The sequence below is a fragment of the Periplaneta americana genome, chromosome 5, assembly GCF_040183065.1.
Source record: "Periplaneta americana isolate PAMFEO1 chromosome 5, P.americana_PAMFEO1_priV1, whole genome shotgun sequence".
NCBI lineage: Eukaryota > Metazoa > Arthropoda > Insecta > Blattodea > Blattidae > Periplaneta > Periplaneta americana.
The window spans coordinates 190,414,486-190,420,485 of NC_091121.1; the positions used below are offsets into that span (position 1 = coordinate 190,414,486).

At 36.5% G+C, this 6,000-nt stretch overlaps 1 protein-coding gene across 1 annotated transcript in view; it reads right to left on the reverse strand.

The window, feature by feature from the left end:
* sty (sprouty signaling antagonist) overlaps positions 1 to 4,855 on the reverse strand; it is a 328,914-nt gene extending 324,059 nt beyond the window's left edge. The window contains exon 1 of the mRNA XM_069826930.1: positions 3,706 to 4,855. The gene's annotated coding sequence lies outside the window, so the exon portion shown is untranslated. The remainder of the gene's footprint in view (positions 1 to 3,705) is intronic.
* Positions 4,856 to 6,000: the final 1,145 nt, after the last annotated feature.

The window sequence follows — 6,000 nt, forward strand, 5'->3', positions numbered from 1 at the left end:
GTTGCCTACAGAGAATGTTTCTGTGTTTGTATGAAGTAATATCGGAAGCTAAATTAACCGATTTGTATAATTAATTATTAATTCACCATTGGAAAGTGTAGTTTCTTTAGATTAATGTTATTACAGTACCTAACTTCTGAGTGAATCGAGGACAGGTAAGATTAAAATAGCTTCTTATGCACAGAAAACTTGATAGGCATTCGTTTCCTGTATTTCCTAACATAATTTTTATGACTAAATGAGTGGTCTCTAGATCAAAATGATCGCATTTTAATTTTTTAATACAATTTAAATTAAGTAATATAATAAACGATTTATCCTTCTGTTCCCTGGATCCAATGTCCTATTTTAATTATGTAATTAACTTACTTTATATTTATTTCTAACGGGTGCAGTGGAGCGCACGGGTACGGCTAGTATTGCTAGTATTTAATATAGGTTATAAATTACAATAAATAATATATATATTTATTTAATATATAAATGCATAAAAGTTATGTTTGTGCCTAAAAACGCCTTTTAGTAGTTTGAATATATTTAAAATAAAACTCCCGGTGCTAAAGATGCAAAAGTTGGAGGAAAAAAAACTACAAAAATGTTATTTAAAATGTAAAAAATCTTATATATCTATTTCTCGAGCTAATAATCCTTCACTGCCAATTCAGTTTCACCGATTCCCTTTGGTCGATTTTATAACCTGTACTTATATAAACTAACTACAAACAATGTTCTTTTTAAAATAAGTGCCAAAAGCAGATATGTTTATACTGATGCCGGTACTTTAATATCGTAAAAATGACCGAGAAATTTCGAGTACTGAGATAATAAATGAAAAGCTACGTTCAATTTATGTTATTGGGTGAATCTATAACATTCGCACTTTCTTCACAGAGAAAGATTGATGGTATTATCAAGTCGATTTCACGAAGCACATCTGACTTGATGCAAATAAACATATTCAAACTTACTCATTGTTGAAACAAAATTGATTTGTGAAAGGCAGGCTGTGGTTTATTTTTAAACATTGATTTTGTCGGTGGTATAATTATTAGTAGTATTTCTTCCTTCGATAGGAAGTATAAAGTAACTGAGAGTTACTATTCACAGCGATAAATAATAAACACATCCAATTTGATTTTAAACAATGCATTCTTGTTTAAACAAGCAGTTAAATTTAAGCAGTTTTATAGTATAATATACCGGCACACTTTCCTTTTACTCCTGCCGCGCCCGCGACAATGCGATAGGCCTAATAAAACAATATCCGACTTCCACTAGATATTCAAACACAAACTTTATTACCAACAAATGTTTTAAAAATAAATTTCACTACCTAGGTTGCCTAGGCCTAAATCCGGCACTGGATTGATGTGTTAATTAATAATTCAATACCAACATTTGAAATTGTGTGGCTAAATATGCATAAGCGTAACATTGATGCAACAAATATGGCCATACTACTACTTGAAGACTTTGTAAAATTTGTACATGGTCATAAGCGTACTCAACGAGAATTTTGACATGTTTTGTACGCACATCGAGAAGCAATATTGATCTGTGATACCTTTCGAATGACGGTAACCGCAATGGACGCACTGAAGAAAATTCGTCAAACTGTAAAATTCAGGGTCAACTATCATCACTATTATTTTTTGTTTCATATTTAAACATTTTAGGGTGCTATTCATAGACATTTCGCAGCACACGCTACGAGCATACTAAAGCTAGCCCCGGTTATCCACTGGTTACTTGTACAGAATTCAAATCATATCCTATCGCTAACACTGGTTTATGAATACGAAAAACGCTGATCATCCACCGGAAACCCGCGCTAAAAATGTCTATGAATACGGCTCTAGAAGTTTATCTTTACAGCTATGATACTATAGAAGAACAAACCAGATATAATAATTATTTCACAGCAACATTAATATTATTACTTTATTTCACTAAAAACTATGATAAAATAATTATCTGACAAGGAATAAACCAGAGGAATGAAATGTCCACCAACATTGTTGTGTATCAGAATCATACAGCCAACGTTTGAAACAAAAATTTGTGTCTTTGATAAATTACGATTCGTTTTATAATCTTATAGAAAATTTATTACAGTAGTATACACTCTTCATGAGTTTTATTCACTGAAATGGTATAGAAACATGTAACCTTAGATGCTTACATGGGATTGGTTAATATATAGGCCTAGTAACGTTTTAGTTCAGTTGGCAACACTGATCTTACAATCTTTGTTTTTCAATTGTTCTGCTAAAATTCTTTGAAAATATGTTATATTACAGTTAACAAAAAACAAAACACTAGAGAACCCAACAAAGCGAAGAATGTGCGGTATAAAAACAACAGACAAACAAATGTGGCGGGCACCATATGGGCAATATGCATGCTTTTCGGGTTTGGGATAAGTCTCTAATGAGAGATATGAATAGCAACGGAAAGACACAGCAGTCAATGGCAGTTAAAAATATATCTAAAAAGTGCAATACAACTGGACTGGTATGCTATTCGCATCGTGTAACATTGGCCTCTAGAAGCCTTGGGAGAGGAAAGCTTGAACTGCAAGCGAAGTCGTTTCGTTCTTGGCACATGGACAAAATGTTCCTTACTATCGGAACGAAGAATGTTGACCTAAGGGGCTAATGGAGTTTCATTCCTCATTCAAACCGTGAGGAATGTAATATGATAAACAAGTTGCTTCTATAAGCCTGGAAAATTAGACTGTTATGATACGCTTACAATACAGTTAATGATCCTAGTTTATTCAAGGGGTTACAAAATAGGTAGGGGGACTACTATTTTTATTACTCATTATGTGTTAAATTCCATAACTGATTCAGACACTGGAATCTGAAAGTGTTATTACAAAACTAATAATACTTGCACAGCAAACACAGGAAATATTTCCACTCTCTTAGCACTCTTAAGTAATGCTTGTATGTACGTTAAAAACCGAAACAGAGACGAGAAATTAAGGTGATTACTTGTAATTTAATTCTAATAGATAGTAAATTAATGTAAGGGTTAAAGGGAGTGAGACGACAAACTGCTAAATCTCTAAAGTTAATTCATTATTTTAATGACAACACAAACATCATGTTAATGGCCTTAAAAAAGCGTAAACAATACATAACCCGAATTGTTCATGCCGCTTGACACAACAAATTTAATCCTTAACTTATTAAACCTTGTCGGACCGTAAAGAAAACAACTATCGAAATGTCCATATTTTTATATGTTGTACAATATTAAAGTATTGTGAGATTTTAATTTTCCTACCAATTTTTTTTCTATTCTTCTATTAAAATTATAGCATATAGCCTAGTAACCTGTTGTATCCTGTGGATTAACAATTCAAATTAAAAATGCTTCCTTCGTAGACATACGTTAGATGCAACAACATCAAAATGTGAAAATGAAAACGCAAAAATCAACATTATTTCTCTACTGTTTAAGTATATTAATCGAATGGTAGGTTACCGTTTATAAGTTGAATGAACCAGCAGCGGTAGAATGAATGAATTAGTAAATGAGCTCGTTCAGACTTTCACAAACCATGTGACCTGGATTCCCATTTTCATTGACGAAACACGTAACAAGAGATACTGAACCAGTAATCAAGAATCAACATTCACAGATATGAACTCCTAATAAAGATAAGATTATAATTACATTATATTATTTACTTACTCATATATCAGCGTTCTGTTGTGCTATACGATGAAGACGTACGGGAAGAGGTCCTTTCTTCTTCAACCACTGACACTTGGAACGTATTTAAAAATAAGAAGACAACATAAACTTGTACTATACTAGATTCCCGAGTTTCTTCGCCTTTATTTTTTTAATTTCGATTGTCTTTTGTTATTTGTTACTATCGCATCCACACGCCACAACTCTTTTCCCTTTTGTTTTAATTGTTGGTAATCATCTCTCGACTCACAATGTTATAAAAACACTAGGGATGAGAGGCACCTTCTTTCAATCACCAAAATAAATTGTGGCACGCAACCAAAAGATTCCTTCTACCGGCACCCAAAAATAACAACTTCAAGAAAAATATTATGGAGATGTCGAAGTTTTATATGAAAAACAGCGGACTGTAAAACCAACAATCAAACCGAACACGCACAATCTTCTCGGTCACATATAAAGGATGTGTTTTTTTAAACTCTCTCGTATAAGTGCGATAAACTCACATGCACCACTTCCTTCACACCATTCAAATTTATAAATGGCATGGCCATCTACGATCGTAAAAAAAAAGTGCGAGGGAGGGAAAAGTGGGAGGGAAATAAGAGGGGTTTGTTATGTACCTGTAAGAAGCAACACTTCACTGCGTAATGCACTATGTCCCTCTTTCGCCTTGTCTGTTACAAATTAAAAACGAACAGACTTCAAGTTTAAACGACGATCTCTGAAGTGAGTTGCTGGTGAGGCCGCCATGATCGGTCGCTAGAACCTAGTCCCAGTGTAGGAGGCAGAGAACAGCAGCAGAGAAGAGTGGAGACGGCTTCAGCATCTCTTGGTCGCAGGTCGAATCCAAGTCATAAGAGTTTCACTCCTGAAAGAGTCGATGGTGATCAACAACTGGACCTACTGCCTTCCGTTCACATCGGTATACGCTAACAATCAACACAACACAAACACTGGATCTCGGACGTGCCCCGGCGGGCTTCTGGCTATTCACACTAGCTCCACCGACAATCACGAACACAATTACGATACTTTCAACACCATCAAAGCGACAAGAGGCTCTACATGTACAATAACAAAACAATACACGGACATCCACCACGTTCCAGATTCAAAAACCTTGGCTATCTTTCTGCAAGCCAGAGCGACAGAGCTGTTGCTCCGAAGTAAAAGGGAGCGGTTGCGCATGCGCCGTAGAGAGACCTCGACTCAGTCCTTACCCTCCCCTCCCCGCTCTATCCCGGCACTCCCCCCCCGCCGTTCCGCCATTACAGTTCATTCATGGCAGCGGTGGTTGTCGACGCAAGGATGGAGAGAGAGAGAGTTTTCAGACACAAAATTTGACTCCGCCCAGATATGCTTCTCTCTGCTCGCTGAAACCGAAAACCGCCTTCGCTTTTCTGGATTTTCCTGCACCCCCCACGGACTCTCATATACGTAATACACATTATGTGGCCATATTGGTATGTGGCGTGCCCTCTTTAACCCTTCCGGACCCCCTTTTCTACATGAAGTGTTGTGTTATTGATGAATCCGAACTATTGTTTCATTAGCAATTGTGATGTAGCAGAATTTTTTTGTCCTCTCGATTCAAAAGGAAAGGGTTAATTCATGATGTGTGGGTGGAAAATGGTGGTGGAGGGGAACGGGCGATTGGAGGGGAAAAGAGGGCAAGTCCATTGATGATGGCGGCGGTGGCGGAAATATCGCAGCGAAGGGGAGTGGCAGTCTGCTGATAACGAAACAGGGGCATAAGGGTTCGCGACTCTGATTTCGGTATACCGGACCGCTCTCCTCAAGGTCGTCCGCGCACGAAGCCGAAACTCCAGCCAGCAGAGCTAGCCGCCTCAAAAATCGACAGTATTCATGCAACGTGTTCGACGATTCGGATGTTACCAGGCCTACAACAGAAAAATCTACAACTTCTGCCCTTCACACCACTCCACACATCATCTCTTTATTCTTCATCTTTCACTGTTGCTACTTCTCGTCACTGGAATTCTCTGCCGTCTGAAGTCAAGGGCTGCCGAACTTTAATTTCCTTTAAATGTAAATTATAAAAATATCTTATGATGAGTTGCCAGACCTAACGCGTTGCAAATATTTAATGGAATGTGTTCCACTGTATTTATTATTATTTTTTTTAATTTTAATGTTTTTTTTCTTATTTTTATTGTGTAATCATGTAAATCGTGTTTATTTATCACTTAACGCCAATATGTACCCCACTGTGTTGTTTTTTATTATTAATCTATTTTTGTGTACATATTATTCAATTGTCGGTTTCTG